At 44.1% G+C, this 19,279-nt stretch overlaps 1 protein-coding gene across 1 annotated transcript in view; it reads left to right on the top strand.

Moving 5' to 3' along the window:
- The window catches only part of LOC126355051 (dorsal-ventral patterning protein Sog-like), a 445,293-nt gene that overhangs the window by 80,615 nt on the left and 345,399 nt on the right, over nucleotides 1–19,279 (top strand). The gene's annotated exons all lie outside the window — the stretch shown is intronic.

Below are 19,279 nucleotides of genomic sequence, written 5' to 3'. Positions count from 1 at the left end.
ACAGAACACATGATGGTTGTCGACGTCCAAAGAGCAGCTCGTTTCGATCGATCCACACCCGTTCCCAAGGGACCAAACTGCTGAGGTCATCGGTCCCTAGACTTACACACTACATGAGCTAACTGAAACTAACTTCCCCCTCTACGCCCATCTCCTCTTCTGCCCGCTTAGGTAATCTCCTACCGTCTGTAAATCAGTCTCATCACCCCCCTCTCTCTGTTTATCTCCTCCTCCCCACTCTCTCCCTCTCCCTCTTTCCTTTTTGTGTCCATTGCTTCCTGCACCTCTCTATGCAATTTCTCCTTCACCTATGTCCACCTTCTCCTCCCCATCTTCTCTCTCAAGTTACCACTTCCACTCGTATAGCATGCTGGCGGTTCTTACACCCACTGTATTTCTTTTTACACAGTTTGGTTGAAATTAATCAAGTGGTTTAAGAGGAGCTTTTCACCGACGACTTCGCCAGAGTATGCACACTTGACACACATTTCACACATTTTTGTACACGTACAGGTATTTCACCTGTACCTGTAGAGAGTTTAGCGCTGCAGTTTACTTTCCACATAATTCAGTTTTTATGACGTCATTTCTTCTGAACAACGTCTCCTACGAAGATATATTTTTCGAGGTACATTCAGTAATGTATTTGGATACTGTCTGCGAAATGTGTTGCGAATACGGATAGTAGCAAAGATGCAATAAATATAAACGTCATGGCTGCTGCAGCAGTTTTACTGCATGAGTAGCGAAAGTGCAGTAAGGAATAAAGTTTATTGACTTGCAACAAACATAACACACAATTTCAAACCTTTACGAAACTTTCTGTCGTTGAGAATAGCCACAAAATAATGATAGGAAAAAAGTTTATTAAGCTATCCTCCATTCAAAGGCTGTTGCACGCAGCGACGGTTATTTTGATTTGTAAAGAACAGATATCAGCTATCAGTCGTCCTCTGGAATTTTTTTTGGCAGATCCAGATTTCAGCTAGCAATTAGCCATTCTCAATGCTAAGAATAAATCAGGTACATAGTTAGATTCCAAAGGACGACTGATAAATGAAATCTATTATTTACAAATCAGAATAAGGGTCGCTGAGTGCAACAGCATCTGAATGGAGGGTAAACTAATAAACTTTTTTTCTTTCATTGTTTTGTGGTAAAACGACAGTTTCGTAAAGGTTTCAGATTGTGTGTTAAGTTTGTTGCAAGTCACAAAGTGATGTTGTTGTCACATACTGGATGAATAAACTTCGGGTATTCACGCCTAGTGGGCTACACTTATTATTCACACGCCCCCCCCCCCCCCCCAACACACACACACCTATGATAGGTAAGTGATTTTTAGCCCCACAGCGATTCTTTCCAGACAATAAGTGGTGTGTGTACCAAGTTTTATTGATATTGCTCCAGTGGTTTAGGAGGAGATGTGGAACGAACGTATGTATGTATGTATGTATGTATGTATGTACGTACGTACATACATACATACATACATACATACATGGGTGCATCACACGTACACTCAATTTTATAATACACTACTGGCCATTAAAATTGCTGCAGCAAGAAGAAGTGCAGATGATAAACGGGTATTCATTGAACAAATATATTATACTAGAACTGGCATGTGATTACATTTTCACGCAATTTGGGTGTATAGATCCTCAAAAATCAGTACCCAGAACCACCACCTCTGGCCGTAATAACGGCCTTGATACGCCTGGGCATTGAGTCAAACAGAGCTTGGATGGCGTGTACAGGTACAGCTGCCCATACAGCTTCAACACGATACCACAGTTCATCAAGAGTAGTGACTGGCGTATTGTGACGAGCCAGTAGCTCGGCCACCATTGACCAGACGTTTTCAATTGGTCAGAGATCTGGAGAATGTGCTGGCCAGGGCAGCAGTTGAACATTTTCTGTATCCAAAAAGGCCCGTACAGGATAGGCAACATGCGGTCGAGCATTATCCTGCTGAAATGTATGGTTTCGTAGGGATCAGATGAAAGGGTAGAGCCACAGGTCGTAACACATCTGAAATGTAACGTCCACTGTTCAAAGTGCCTTCAATGCGAACAAGAGGTGACCGGGACGTGTAACCAATGGCACCCCATACCATTAGTACGGGTGATACGCAAGTATGTTGATGACGAATACACGCTTCTAATGTGCGTTCACCACGATGTCGCCAAACACGGATGCAACCATCACGATGCTGTAAACAGAACCTGGATTCATCCTAAAAATGACATTTTGCCATTCGTGCACCCAGGTTCGTCGTTGAGTGCACCATAGCAGGCGCTCCTGTCTGTGATGCAGCGTCAAGGGTAACCGCAGCCACGGTCTCTGAGCTGATAGTCCATGCTGCTGCAAACGTCGTCGGACTGTTCGTGCAGATGGTTGTTGTCTTGGAAACGTCTCCATGTGTTGACTCCGTGATCGAAACGTGGCTGCACGATCCGTTACAGCCATGCGGATAAGATGCCTGTTATTTCGACTGCTAGTGATACGGGGCCGTTGGGATCCAACACGGCGTTCCGTATTACTCTCCCGAACTCACCGATTCCACATTCTGCTAACAGTCATTGGATCTCGACCAACGCGAGCAGTAATGTGGCAACACGGTAAACCGCAATCGCGATAGGCTACAATCCGACCTTTATCAAAGTCGGAAACGTGATGGTATGCATTTCTCCTCCTTACACGAGGCATCACAACAAAGTTTAACCAGGCAACGCCGGTCAACTGCTGTTTGTGTATGAGAAAGCGGTTGGCAACTTTCCTCATGTCAGTACGTTGTGGGTTTCGCCACCGGCGCCAGCCTTGTGTGAATGATCTGAAAAGCTGATCATTTGCATATGACAGCATCTTCTTCCTGTCGGTTAAATTTCGCGTCTTTAGCACGTCATCTTCGTGGTGTAGCAATTTTAATGGCCAGTAGTGTAATATGTACGGATTCCGTTACTTGCTACCTTTCACGGTGACACAGTTTTCAAGGCCAGCCGTGTAGATGCTAGGCTGGGAACGTGGAGAACGTTCCTGTAGCTGTGAGGCTGCGGGCACGACGCGAGACTGGACTGTGGACGGTCCGAGCGTGCGATGGTAATCTGAGGTCGGTCCGTCAGTAGGGCCACCTCGCTGAGAGCCAGGCCGGCGGGGGCGGGGAAAAGGAGCCGCGCCACGCCACGCCCCGCCCTGGAGATGGCGCGCGCTTCCTGTGTCTCCAGCCAGCCGCGGCGCGCGGCTTATCGCGGCCTCTCTCTGATGTCTCGCGCTGCGCCGAGCTGCGTGTGCGCGCGCCACACGCACTCTGGCCGCTGCGTGTGGCCCGCCACGCACTGCCCCACTCTCGCATCGCTCTGGACCTGGCTCGCGGTGCGCACGGCGTCTTCCGTAAGCTGCTGGAAAACCCCATTCGCCGCCGTTCGTGTATACGGGCCCCATACAGTATAAGAAGTCCTACAAAAGCCAAGAGAAATCAGAGTAGGTATTCTAGTTAACTGAAGACTTCTTACGAAACCAACCTTCTTTTATTTTAAACATAGTTGTACTACAGCAATGGTGCACGTAGAAACTTGATACGACTGAAAAATAATAGTGGATCAGGTTCAGAATTAAAGGTTTATCAACCCTTCACCATGGTTTCTATTAAAATTAATTTGTCTTCATCGGAAGGAAAATTGACTCGTAAAATCACATGTTGACATAAACTGATACGATGCCACAAAGCTGTGGTTTAGTTTAATGTGCGCGTCAACCACAAAGGCAAGTGACATGAGCCGACTCTCAATCGTGACATTGCAAGTCGTGTCACATCATTTGTCTTATTAGTGCCACACTGTGGCCGAGCGGTTCTAGGCGCTTCAGTCCGGAACCGCGCTGCTGCTGCGGTCGCAGCTTCGAATCCTGCCTCGGGCATGGATGTGTGTGATGTCCTTAGGTTAGTTAGGTTTAAGTAGTTCTAAGTTATAGGGGACTGATGACCTCAAAAGTTAAGTCCCATAGCGCTCAGAGCCATTTGAACCACTTTTGAGCCATACCAAATGTCTGATGGAGCCAATGTCACGTGTGTTTTATTTTAAAATTCTTCAACAAAGCCCTTCAGTATTGCGGTACTACCTTCAATTACGCATTTTGACAATTGATATTTGTGGGTGGAACATATTATACTAAACAGGAGCTTTGCGGCTTCAACATCCGTTTCTGTCAATATGCGATTTCGCAAGTCCATTTTCTTTCGAAGAAGACGAATTTGTATTTGTCAAGAAAATGGCTCTGAGCACTATGGGACTCAACTGCTGTGGTCATTAGTCCCCTAGAACTTAGAACTACTTAAACCTAACTAACGTAAGGACATCACACATATCCATGCCCGAGGCAGGATTCGAACCTGCGACAGTAGCAGTCGCACTGCTCCGCACTGCGCGCCTAGAACCGCGAGACCACCGCGGCCGGCTTGTATTTATCGAAACGATGCTGAAGGCTTAATAACTTTAGTTCTGAAACCAGATGCCTGCTGTTTTCCGATCCTATCAAATTTAAAAACGTTCAAATGTGTGTGAAATCCTATAGGACTTAAATCCTAAGCTCATCAGTCCCTAAGCATACACACAACCTAAATCTATCTCTCTCTCTCTCTCTCTCTCTCTCTCTCTCTCTCTCTCTCTCTCTCTCACACACACACACACACACACACACACACACACAAACAATGTTATGTGGACATGTGTCCGCAAACGCTTAATTTCCATGTTAGAGCTTATTTTAGTTTCGTCACTATGTACTGTCTTCCTCGATTCAGCGCCATGATTTCATACGGGATACTGTACATGTGCTGCTAGAACATGTGCCTTTACAAGTACGACACAACATGTGGTTCATGCACGATGGAGCTCGTGCACATTTCAGTCGAAGTGTTCGTACGCTTCTCAACAACAGATTCGGTGACCGATTGTTTGGCAGAGGCGGACCAATTCCATGGCCTCCACGCTCTCCTGACCTCAACCCTCTTGACTTTCATTTATGGGGGCATTTGAAAGCTCTTGTCTACGTAACCCCGGTACCAAATGTAGAGATTCTTCGTGCTCGTATTGTGGACGGCTGTGATACAATACGCCATTCTCCAGGGCTGCATCAGGGATTCCATGCGATGGAGAGTGGATGCATGTATCCTCGCTAACGGAGGACATTTTGAACATTTTCTGTAACAAAGTGTTTTAAGTCACGCTGGTACGTTCTGTTGCTGTGTGTTTTCATTCCATGATTAATGTGATTTGAAGAGAAGTAGTAAAACGAGCTCTAACATGGAAAGTAAGCGTTTCCGGACACATGTCTACATAACATATTTTCTTCCTTTGTGTGTGAGGAATGTTTCCTGAAAGTTTGGCCGTACGTTTTTGTAACACCCTATAATCTCCACACAGGGCGCGCCGCGCATGAGCGTGCAGAAACTAGTAACACAAGTATATTTTTTAACGCGGTTCACACGCTTCGCAAACGTACCAATCCAAGTTGCGTCGTTACAAGATGGTTGCGAAATGCAGGAAGACCCGCAAATGATAGCCACTCGGTGCAATGTCTGATAGCGGTATCTACAGCTACATCTATACTCTTTTAATCGTGACAGCATGTGTGGAAGGGGGTACTTTGCATTGCACCAAGTGTTATTGGTTCTTATCATTCCATTCAAGGCTGGAGCGCTTCAAGAATTTTTGCTTTTACGCCACTGCGCGATTTCTTACTGTAGACGACCAGCAGCATACCCAAATTTAATGTCATGTCATGTCATGTATGTATGTATGTATGTATGTATGTATTGAACTGGGTACCTAGTAACGACGGAGAGGCTTCGTCCCCGCCGTAGCGCTCAGTGGTACACAACCGCACAACAGGATACAGCAGTCCACTCACCCCACCGCCGCCCCACACCGAACCCGGTGTTATTACGCGGTTGGGCCCCCAGTGAAACCCCATGTATGCGTGATAGAGGAATTGCGGTGTACGCACAGGTGAAGACAGTGTTTGGGACGCAATCTCCGACACAGTGTAGCTGAGGCGGAATAATGGGAAGCAGCCTGCATTCGCCGAGGCAGATGGAAAACCGCCTTAAAAACCATCCACAGGCTGGCCGGCACACCGGACCTCGACACTTAACCGACGGGTTGAAACGTCCCCTCAGAACAATTATACATGACTGTGCTTCAACTGACACACAATATTTTTTAGCGCAACGCAATCTGTCTTTTAATAATCCCTACAAAAGAATGGCCCTGACTAACATTAACCTATACCTTTCGCAAATCGCTTACCTCACAAAAATCTTGGTTACTCGAACTACTGCAGTACAGCAAGCGCCACTACTGTCAGCTAAATAAAAGATTCAATCTACGGAAGGCACTAACTACTGATAGGCATAGTTAGCAAATGAAAGATTTTAATAGAGAACAAACAATGTATTTACCTTAATAGTCATAATATATATAGCAGTTCATGACATCCAGTCTTACAAATTTCAAAACTCCGCCATCTCTCTCCCCACATCCAGCACTGCTGGCGGCTCACCTCCAACTGCGCAACGCTACGCGCTGTTAACATCCATCTGCCCAACACTACAATGGCAGACAACAATGCAAACTAGCCTCAGACTGCACAAAGCACAGCCAGTGATTTTCATACAGAGCGCTACGTGGCGTTACCAATAAGAAAACCTAAAGAGCCTACTTACAGGGTGGAAGCAGTGCCGTTTGATCACACGGGTACCCGGTCGGGAAATGTAATTCATGCAAAGAGCCAAAAAGGCACAGTATTGTTAGATCACTGACGTTTACAACAAGTATAAAGCATTTAGGAGTTGACAGTGGAAAAACGTTGTCGATCGAGTTCTAGGTAGGATAATGTTCAGGTTAGCGAGAAGAAAGTGCTGTTCATTCACGAAAATTCTCGCTTAAATATAAACTAAGAACTTTGTTTTTAGTTTGTTCGTCTCTTTAAATTAATAAAGAAGATTTCGGAAATTCAGTTTCACTATTCTTCATGAGTTTGTATGCAAAAGTCTCTGCCGACTACAATGGGAGGTAATTCATAATATTCAAAGAGCCTACTTTCCAAAAGAAGTCAAAAAACATGTTACAATACATCTGACTTATTCATAAGGTAAACTAGCATCATCTTCGATGTACCACAAAGTACTATAGTGGGACCATCGTTATTTGCAATGTTTACACTACTTTTTGTGAAGATTTCAACACGTTAACGATGCTAGCCTCTGAGGCCCAGAAGCAAAATGCATAATGTAAATTGAAACAAACTACAATCAATGAGTTATTTTGTGCCTCTAATGATCAAATGTTCACAATTTTTAACGCCTATACATTTTTCAGGTCGTGTATCGTATCTGACATGGCAAATTACTGAGAACAAACGATACAAGGCTTAAAAAATATTCCTTTATTTTAATTTACTAATCTCGTACAGATTTCGTCTCATGCTGTAAAAATGAGATCCTAGATAATCGTTTCATTCATCTTATTTATTAAGATAAAAACTTTAACAATTGCACTAAAACGTCAAATTTACATTAAAATTTAAAACAAATTATGAGACAGTAACATTTTGAAAGCATAAAGCATAAATCAATAAAATGCATTCCATATAGAACACTTCAGACCTGTCACATCTCAAGGACGCTTTCCCTCTGCATATTGATTTAATCGTTTTTCGATATCTTTTTCTAACACGTGCGTAGCATATGTCATCTTTTTGGCCTTGTTGTGGTTGCATACATTTTGACTTATTTGGTATCCTCTTCTTCATCACTTTCCGTTTCCTCAGTTTCTGAATTTCCTAAAATGGCACTCGGGTGATATTGCTCTTCAGATTTTCAGGAACAGTATTGTAGAAATTAAATTGTTCCCATTGCAGTTTATCTTACATTCCCTCTTTCATTGTGAAAATATAATATCTCTGTTCCGTACAAATCTCTTACGAAAATCGAGAAATTATGAGAAAATTATTAGACTTTCGTGTCTTAAGAACAAGAAAATATTGTTGAACGACGGACGAGCTGAGGAACAATAAAATCGTATTGAATTGCAGTTGTCCACAAGTGTATGAAATAACATTGCAGAGGCCACATGTACGAAACATAATACGAGTGCATGTAAGAAACCACGATTTTGATCAACTGAAATCAGATTTCGGTTCATTTTATTTCGTTGAATTGGAATCAGGAAACTGTTAATAACTTTTTAGCAATTTTTGGAAGTAGTAAAGCTAAATCAACTATACAGGTTATTCTGAGGTCGACAAACAGCTGACTTCTTCATTCTGCTGAGCGCAGAGAATGAGATCCGGCAAAAAATGGAGGAATAAGATTAGGGTTTAGCGTCCCGTCGATGACGAGGTCAATAGAGACCGAGCACGACCCCGCACAGCACGAGGAAGTATGCGTACGAAGTCTTTGGCGGCACTGTCCTCGGATACAGGTTCTCGTTTAATTTGCTGCGTCAAATTCGGATAAAATGCCGAACTTCCGGTGGCTGCCCCCATCATCGACGTATGTGGCTAAATCGAACTCGTGTGGATCTGGCGAGATTCAGCAGTATCGCAACAGTCTGATTCAGCCTATGACGACGTTAATGGAGGCAATCATGGAAAATTCGGAATTATATCCGAATCTGACGGCAAGTTAAACCGAGAACTGTTTATCCGAGGAAGAGGACAGTAATTCCGCTACTTCTTCTTAAGGACTTAATCCCGGCATTAGCCTTGATCGAATTACCGAAACCATGAAATACCTAAATCATAACGGCCATCTGGGGATTGAAACCCCTCCCCTTGCTCCCCCCCCCCCCCCCTCCCCCAATCCAGGCTGAGAGTCCACTTTGCTAAACACCTCTCTCTGATACATTTCATGGCGAATAATGAGCAGTAACTCGTGATTCGCGGGCAGACGGTTACACTGAGACTACCATACTGATGAATTATGTCTGATGAGAACCAAGTTTCAGTAACCCAATAAAAGCAGAACGCGATTCGACTCATTTCTTACTGACATACGAAATGATGCCTCGGTAGAGATACGCGTCGCCTGAAGGCGTATAAAGAGAAGTGATTTTCCACTGGCGGAGCCTATCGTCAGTATAAGAAAGGATCGTTTGTTTGAAGAATTTCCGCTTGTGTCCACTTGGACGAGGCATGTTGCAAGCTTTAGCAGAAATTAATGTGCGCTGTTCTCTCTTCAGTACCGAAGGAAAAATGTAACTGATAACCCGTGTTGATTCCGATATTACGTGTTTTTCTCCCTATTAATATCGAACGAGTTAGTTACGCGTTTACTTCTTTCTTTTCTCCGCTCACAGTTTAATCACTACATTTATCGTTAGGCAGACGCTAGTTAATATCCCAGCTCATAATTCATTACGTGACTATTCCCAACAACTTCCAGACGACGCTTCTTTACTGACAACAATGTTGTAATAGTCTTCAGTCCGAAGACTGGTCTGATGCACCTCTCCATGTCCTGTGTCCCCACCGCACCCCTCTCAGATTTAGTTATAAGTTGGCACAGTGGATAGGCCTTGAAAACTGAACACAGATCACTCGAGAAAACAGGAAGTAGTTGTGTGGAACTATGAAAAAAATAAACAGAACATACAAACTGTGTAGTCCATGGCGAAGATAGGCAACATCAAGGATAGTGTGAACTCAGGAGCCCCGTGGTCGCGTGGTTAGCGTGAGCAGCTGCGGAACGAGAGGTCCTTGGTACAAGTCTTAGCTCGAGTGAAAAGTTTTCTTTTTTTATTTTCAGACAAGTATTTTGCGAAGCTGCACAGGTACACAGAGCAGTATTGTTTACGTGATCGTGTGTCAATTATCAAAGTTCAGGCACTCACCCGTAGTCAACTTCCGTCTGCGAAACTCCACGACATGTTAAGATTTGCTTGGACATATGCAGGCTTTGACGGTCTACACACGAAAAAATTTGAAAACGTTAAAAACATATGTTTCGATAGAGCACAGGGAAAATTGTGATACTGTGAAACTGTTGCATTTATTTGTTGCAGTTTGTGCGACAAGCTCTTATGTTTTCATCACTTTTTTGGGGGTGATTATCACATCCACAAGAAAACCTAAATCGGGCAAGGTAGAAGAATCTTTTTACCCATTCGCCAAGTGCAAAAGTTAGGTGGGTCGACAACATATTCCTGTCATGTGACGCACATGCCGTCACCAGTGTCGTATAGAATATATCGGACGTGTTTTCCTGTGGAGGAATCAGTTGACCTATGACCATGCGATCAAATGTTTTCGGTTCCCATTGGAGAGGCACGTCCTTTCGTCTACTTATCGGACGGTTTTGCGGTGCGGTCGCAAAACAGACACCAAATTTATTACAGTGAATAGAGACGTCAGTGAACGAACTGGCAGACCATAACTTTACGAAAATAAACAAAGTAAACTTTTGTTTCGAGGGAAGACTTGAACCAAGGACCTCTCGTTCCGCAGCTGCTGACGCTAACCACGGGACCACGGCGCTCCTGAGCCCACGCTTTCATTGATGTTGCCTATCTTGCTCATGGACTACTCAGTTTGTATATTTTGCTCATTTTTTTGATAGTTCCACACAACTCCTTCCTGTTTTCTCGACTGATCTGTGTTCAGTTTTTCAAGGCCTATTCACTGTGCCAACTTACTACTAAACCTGATGGGGGTGCTATGGGGAGATTCCCTTGTAGTAATTAGGTAAACAAATCTGTGTACCAGCTTGTATTATCAGTCTTAGAACTTTCGCAACAGTTTATATATATATATATATATATATATATATATATATATATATATATATATATATATATATATATATATATATGTGTGTGTGTGTGTGTGTGTGTGTGTGTGTGTGTGTGTGTGTGTGTGTGTTGTACATAGCGTAAACTAGTTTAAGTTCTATTAAGTAGTGTGTAAGCCTAGGGACCGATGACCTCATCAGCTTGGTCCCGTAGGAACTCACCACGAATTTCCAAATTGCTCTAAGCACTATGGGACTTAACATATGTCATCAGTCCCCTAGACTTAAACCTAACTAACCTAAGGACATAACACATTTATGCCTGAAGCATGACTCGAACCTGCGACCGCAGCAGCAGCTTGGTTCCGGACTGAAGCGCCTGGAACCGCTTGGCCACTTCGGCTGCCACAAATTTCCAATTTCTAATATTTCACATAACTTTATTTAAAGTTGATTGTTACGTACTCTCAAAAATTTTGTGCTACAGGAAGCGGTTTTATAATATTTACACAGTCATTTTATTTGGAATTCTTCGGCAGAAAATGTTCCTTGCATGCTAAAATATGAAAGGTGCAGGAAACGCAGAAAAAAGATTTTATTAGTCTTGAAAATTTCTAGGGTATTCATCCACGTACCGTCGTCCAAAAGGCGCGTGTCTGAGACACCAAGAACGCCTGAAGATGGCAAGAAGTCGTCTTGCCGAAATATCGCGCCTTTAGGACGACGCTACCTGCCTGAATACCCGAGAAATTTTCAAAATTTCTGTACGCCGGGAAAACCTCAGATGACACAGATTTTATTAGCATTTATGTCAGGAACAAGTATCTTAATGTTGACCAGAACTATATATTTGGCCTTCTTTGTCTTCAAGTAGCTCTTCTTTTACTCTGAACCTTCTAGCGTTCTATTTTGGCCATATTCTTCACTGACACTTCAGAACTAACAATACCCACATCTTGAATCTCCTTTAATAGGATTTCAGAGAAGCAAAGTGCATAAAATCCCAGTCTCATAAGGGTCCTGATTCTTACAGTGTTAAAATCTCTGAACAGCAGATCAGCATCATGTGAAGAAATTTTATCAACTGCAACGGAACAAATTGTTATCTTTGGAGCCGGCCTGGGTGGACGAGTGGTTCTAGGCGCTACACTCTGGAACCGCGCGACCGCTACGGTCGCAGGTTCGAATCCTGCCTCGGGCATGGATGTGTGTGATGTCCTTAGGTTAGTTAGGTTTAAGTAGTTCTAACTTCTAGGCGACTCATGACCTCAGATGTTAAGTCCCATAGTGCTCAGAGCCATTTGAACAATTTCTTTGGAGTCTCCTTTAGATGAGGTTATTAAAGCATTCGTTTGGGTTTTGTGTTCCACCATGTGTGCATTTCTTTAACAAAACGTAGTTAATTGCATCGCAAATGGGGTCACACGCTCATATACTCAACAGATGTTTTACTTGAGGGCAGGAAATACCGCAGGTAAGGAGAGAGTCGTTTAGAAATGGAGTCGAGGCACTACGCGTTGTTCGTAACAAAATGGCTTTTGCACCATTTCTTGAGTTAAACACTCAAAATTGGAGACAATTTTTCCAACTTTCCACAGAACAGGGGCATGAAAGGTAAGCAGTGGTTGGGAAGGGTGTGAGGCAGGGTTGTAGCCTCTCCCCAATGTTATTCAATGTGTATTTTGAGCAAGCTGTAAAGGAAACAAAAGGAAAAATTCGGAGTAGGAATTAAAGTGCATGGAGGAGAAATAACAACTTTGATGTTCGACGATGACATTGTAATTCTGTGAGAGAAAGCGAAGGACCTGGAAGAGCAGCTGAACGGAATTGACAGTGTCTTGAAAGGACGATATAAAATGAACATCAACAAAAGCAAAACGAGGATAATGGAATGTAATCGAATTAAATCGGGTGACGCTGCGGGAGTTAGATTAGGAAATGAGACGCTTAAAGTAGTAAATGAATTTTGCTATTTGGGGAGCAAAATAACTGATGATGGTCGAAGTACAGAGGATATAAAATGTAGACTGGCAATGGCAAGGAAAGCGTTTCTGAAGAATAGAAATTTGTTAACCTCGAGTATAGATTTAAGTGTCAGGAAGTCGTTTCTGAAAGTATTTGTATCGAGTGTAGCCATGTGTGGAAGTGAAACGTGGACTGTAAGTAGTTTGGTCAAGAAGAGAATAGAAGCTTTCGAAATGTGGTGCTACAGAAGAATGCTGAAGATCAGATGGGTAGATCACATGACTAATGATGAGGTATTGAATGGAATTGGAAGAAGAGGACCTTCTGGCACAACTTGATTAGAAGAAGGATTCATTGGTAGGACATGTTTTGAGACATCGAGGGATCACAAATTTAGCATTGGAGGGCAGCGTGGAGGGTAAAAATCGAAGAGGGAGACCAAGAGATGAATACACTAAGCAGATTCAGAAGGATGTAGGCTGCAGTACCTACTGGGAGATGAAGAAGCTTGCACAGGAGAAGAGTAGCATGGAGAGCTGCATCAAACCAGTCTCAGGACTGAAGACAACAACAAGAAACAGAACTATCTGGTGGAAAAAATAATTAAACATTTTCGACTGATTTCAGATACGTCCCCTATTAAACGGTATGACGTCTATTGGGATGACGCAGTTTTTTTGCTGGTGTTCTCATTTTCTTTTGAAGCTATCGAACCAAAAGTTTTACGAAACCCTAGAAGCACTAAACCGACCTGCTTTTCTGTTACCTATAGGTTAGTGACTGTCCCTAAGTGAGCAGGACACCGCTAGGGGACCTTGCTGTTTCTGGGAAGGGTTGCGCCATAGAGCAGTGTCGCACAGTTGCAGTCGCTGTCAGTGTGACTTAGCGAGCTTCTGGGAACACGGGGTGTGCCCTGAGCCACGCCTGAACGCCTGTGGCGCTTCGCTTCTGGGAAGCTGGCGCCGGCGCCACAGCGACGCGTGCCAGGTAGACGCGGCTTACGTGCAGTGGAATGCCGGTGTTGGGAAAGCCGCGGCGGTGCGGTTGCTACTCGATCCTTCCATTCAAACTAACTGACAAACATGAAGACGTCGGCAGTACTGATGTCTCGAGCATTCTGATTCGCCAGTGTGAGAAGGCTGTAGCCAGAAAGGGATATTTATCTTGCAGACGTGAGACGCGAAATTTCCTTTCCTTGGTGTGCAGTGAGGGAGCCTCAGTGCCGATAGATCCAGCATCCGCCTCGGAGATGAAAAGTTAGCATGTTTAAGATTTAACATCCAGCTGACGAGGTCCTTGACTTCCGAAAGGCATCTAGTACATATGAAATACACTACTGGCCATTAAAATTGCTACACGAAGGAGAACTGCAGATGGACAAATAGATTATGCTAGAACAGACATGTGTTTACATTTTCAAGGAATTTGGGTGCATATATCCTGAGAAATCAGTACCACTTCTGGCCGTAATAACGGCCTTGATATGCCTGGGCATTTAGTCAAACAGAGCTTGGATGGCGTGTACAGGTACAGCTGCCCGTGCAGCTTAAACACGATGCCACATTTCATCAAGAGTAGTGACTGACGTATTGTGACGAGCCAGTTGCCCGGCCACCACTGTCCAGACGTTTTCAATTGGTGAGAGATGTGGAGAATGTGCTGGCCAGGGCAGCAGTCGAACATTTTCTGTATCCAGAAAGGCCCGTACAGAACCTGCAACATGCGGTCGCGCATTATCCTGCTGAAATGAAGGGTTTCGCAGGGATCGAATGAAGGGTACACCCACGGGTCGTAACACATCTGAAATGTAACGTCCACTGTTCAAAGTGCCGTCAGTGCGAACAAGAGGTGACCGAGACGTGTAACCAATGGCACCCCATACCATCACGCCCGGTGATACGCCAGTATGGCGATGATGAATAGACGCTTCCAATGTGCGTTCACCGCCATGTCGCCAAACACGGATGTGACCATCATGATGCTGTAAACAGAACCTGGATTCACCCGAAACAATGACGTTTTTCCATTCGTGCACCCAGGTTCGTCGTTTAGTACATCATCGCAGGCGCTCCAGTATGTGATGCAGCGTCAAGGGTTAACCACAGCCATAGTCTCCGAGCTGATAGTCCATGCTGCTGCAAACGTCGCCAAACTGTTCGTGCAGATGGTTGTTGTCTTGCAAACGTCCCCATCTGTTGACTCATGGATCGAGAGGTGGCTGCACGATCCGTTACAGCCATGCGGATAAGATGCCTGTCATTTCGACTGGTAGTGATACGAGGCCGCTGGGAGCCAGCACGGCGTTCCGTATTACCCTCCTGAACCCACCGATTTCATATTCTCCCAACAGTCATTTGATATCGAACAGCGCAAGCAGCTATGTCGCGATACGAGAAACCGCAATCGCGATAGGCTACAATCCGACCTTTATTGAAGTCTGAAACGTGATGGTACGCATTTCTCCTCCTTACACGATGCATCACAACAACGTTTCACCAGGCAACGCCGGTCATCTGCAGTTTGTGTATGAGAAATCTGTTGGAAACTTTCCTCATGTCAGCACGTTGTAGGTGACGCCAACGGCGCCAACCTTGTCAGAATGCTCTGAAAAGCTAATCATTTGCATATCACAGCATCTTGTTCCTATCGGTTAAATTTCGCGTCTGTAGCACGTCATCTTCGTGGTGTAGCTATTTTAACGGCCAGTAGTGTAGTAGTTCCTGTCTTACTAACACGTACGATGCAATGTTTCTACAGACATGCATGCTTGTACAGAGTAACATTGCGTCGTAGTTCTTGATAACACAGGCACCACTGTTACGGATTTGTTCGAAAATACAAGGTCGTCTACTCTTCAATAAACATGTCGTTCCTGGACGGTTATACACACAACGTACGGCGACAATTGGAACTTTGGGCCTCACCGTGATTCGTGCACGGAAAGCCGAATCGGATAAGGCGACCACTCGCGTACAGCGGGAGACCCGGACCCGAGTCCTGGTAAGCCAAAAATTTTAATTGTCGTCATTCCATTATACAGCCGATTGTCGTTCATATTCGCAGCTGTGAATACGTTTCCTGTATTCAAGACAGTTCCACACTTTCAAGTGGTTCAAATGGCTCTGAGCGCTATGGGACTTAACTTCTGAGGTCATCAGCCCCCTAGGACTTAGAACTACTTAAACCTACCTAACTTAAGGACATCACACATCTCCATGCCCGAGGCAGGAGTCGAACTTGCGACCGTAGCGGTTGCGCGGTTCCAGACTGTAGCGCCTAGAATCGCTCGGTCACTGCGGTCGGCCCACACTTTCGTTTAGTGAACAAAATACGAACATATCGGACCAGATTTATTGCTGGATTCAGGATTTCGTTGCAGATAGAACTATAGAACTCCACACGTCGATATAAATGGGGCTACATCTTCTGATGTAAATGCAACTTCGGTATTGCACCGTTCCTAACAGGACAAAATCGATAGATGTAAAGCTTCTAGAGCACTCTAAGGCAGTGTTGTAGGGCAGTTACTCTTTGCAGTTAATATTGACGATCAAATGAATAACGTTGGAGGCTTCAATGGCTATTCTTGGACGATCCATTTATCTGTAGGAAGGTATGCTACCTCCATCTCGCTATATTTTCCTGATACGTAATTGAAACCGTTGTCTTTGAGGCGATCGGACATGGGAAAGGGCAGCTAGAAAAAATTTCGCATGACATCTCATCGTATTGCCTAAGGAGATTACACACCTTTGCTTTACGAATATCAGCACTCTTCAATTTTAGGTGAACAGGTTGCTTTGGAAGGATAACAATTTATTGCATTCACTCAGTTTCCTGATATTGCAAGTAACACATTTACTCAGAAGAAAGTAGAAGCATTTGAAATCCACCCACCCAATCTACAGGAAAAGAATGCTGAAAACTGGGTGGATAGATGACTTAACTAATGTGGAGGGAATGAATGGAACTGGGGAGAGAAGAAATTTGTGGCACAATATGACTAGAACAGGTGGTCGGTTGACAGAACACATTCTCAGACATCAGGGTTTCACCTGTTCAGTATTGGGGGTGACCAAGAGATGAATACAGTAATCAGATTCAGGAGGATGTAGGTTGAAGTAATTATGCGGAGACGAAGAGGCTTGCGCAGAATAAAGCTGCAAGGAGAACTGCATCAAATCAGACTTCGGACTGAAAGCAACAACAACAACAACAAATAACACACAAAATGGTTAGACTGAACGATGTTCATATTAGCAGTAAAATTCATTCCACTGTCACGCTGAATTATTCTATTACTCCACTGCTTTTCCAAATTAAACTATGACGTCACAAAAGTTCAATATGGCCTTAAAATTTGTGCAGATAATAACAAAGCCGCCAGTAGTTCGCGAATAAAGCAATTAATGACTGACTGTTGCCCTACCGTTCGGAGAAAAACTTTCAGACTCAATCTTTATCAACATTCACAAAATGTTCATACATTTTTGTGGTACGACTCGACTGGGTACGGCTGCTCCACGCGAAACCTCCCCTCTCGTGAATGTGGGTGAGTGGCAACGTTTGGTCGCCGTTGAACGGGATAGCATGACAGCGCCTCCTGCTGGAAAAAGAGCGCTCACTTCGCTATGTCGCAGGGAATCAGCAGTGGGTAGGTGGTACGAGTGACTACGTCTTACGACTATCAATAATAGTAAGTTGATATGCCAGAGAACTAAAACGAATTGCAGGAAGACCTGTACAGGATCGATGTTTGGTGTAGGGGCTAGCATTTGACTCTAAACGCAAATGAATGGAACTTACTGCGTATAAATAGGCGGAGGGATCAACTACTGTTAGATTACCGTATTGGTGACAAATTACTAGAAACTCTAATTGCCGTAAAGTAACTATGAGCAACGATCCGGCGTGACCTGAAGCGGAAAGTCCACAAAATACAAAACGGTAGAAGAAGTAGATGTCGTACTGCGAGTCATTGGTACAACCTTAAGGAAATGTAACTCATCCACGAAAGAAGTGGCTTATAAAACACTTGTCCGGTCGAGTCTTTTTTTCATCAGTCTAGGACCATTATCAAGTTGGATTAATAGGAGAGAGCCGGCCGCGGTGGTCTCGCGGTTAAGGCGCTCAGTCCGGAACCGCGCGACTGCTACGGTCGCAGGTTCGAATCCTGCCTCGGGCATGGATGTGTGTGATGTCCTTAGGTTTGTTAGGTTTAAGTAGTTCTAAGTTCTAGGGGACTGATGACCGCAGATGTTAAGTCCCATAGTGCTAAGAGCCATTTGAGCCATTAATAGGAGAGAGAGAGAGAGAGAGAGAGAGAGAGAGAGAGAGAGAGAGAGAGAGCGAGGAGGGGGGGGGTGATTGGGAGAGGGAGGTGGGGGGACGTATTTCGTCACCGGATCGTTTAGTAAGAGCGAGAGCATTACGGAGATGCTCAAGAAACTCAAGTAGTAGACGCTACAAAAGTACGCGTTGTGCATCAGGAAGGTACGCTATTGAAATTACGAGAGCGTACGTTCCGAGAAGAGATGGCAAACATTTTTGCTTCTTCCCTCACACATTTCACGAAATGACGATGACAAGAATATCAGAGAAATTAGAGCTCATGCAGAGGTTGTTAATAGTCGTTCTTTCCACGTATTAGAACAGGGTGGCTTATGGAGTAACAGATGTACATGTAGAGGATGCTGGGAACGCAGATACATTCACGCATTAGTGAGGGACGAAGTGGGAAATCGGCCTCGCTCGGTGACATGGTGATATTGCGTGAAATATACTCATCATAACAGTAAGAAAATCATTTTTTATGCACAATATAATCAGTAACGAGGTTCCCTAAAGACGCTTTCTGGAATGTAAGAAATGGCTACAAGGCCTTATTCTTGTCATGTAAAGTAAATAAACAAACATCTATGAGAGGCTTTCAATGAGTGAGAGCTACCTGATATTTTTCAACCAACAGCGCTGTCTAAACTGAAAGTCGTGTTAAGTGCCAATACTGCAACTACTTAAAAAATGTTCAAATGTGTGGGAAATCTTATGGGACTTAACTGCTAAGGTCATCTGTCCCTAAGCTTACACACTACTAAACCTAAATTATCCTACAGACAAACATACACCCCCATGCCCGAGGGAGGACTCGAACCTCCGCCGGGACCAGCTGCACACTGCAACTACTCTTATTATCAATGGGGAAAGGGATCTCATCTCCTGTGTCGTACCCTAACAACCCCAACACTTCCCCACGAAAACTGACATTTATGGCCGTGAAAATTTTCTTTTCACGAAAGTAAGGAAAATGTTTTCTATCATCCTTGAACTTTCGTCAGATAAGCATCTCTATGTCCCATTTTATAGCATACATATCCTTTTATCTTGAGGCTTAGGCAGTTCTGAACGACATGGACAATACAGAAAGTGTTACAGGTATACACGTAGATATTTTTTTCTTGTGCTGCCTTAATATGTACGTAGCTCAGTGCGTTGGTGGTTTCTTCTCTGCGTCGAACAGTCTTCCCG

This window comes from Schistocerca gregaria, chromosome 3, assembly GCF_023897955.1.
Source record: "Schistocerca gregaria isolate iqSchGreg1 chromosome 3, iqSchGreg1.2, whole genome shotgun sequence".
NCBI lineage: Eukaryota > Metazoa > Arthropoda > Insecta > Orthoptera > Acrididae > Schistocerca > Schistocerca gregaria.
Note: the sequence above shows the minus strand (reverse complement) of the source record. Positions and strands in the feature narration are given on the sequence as shown.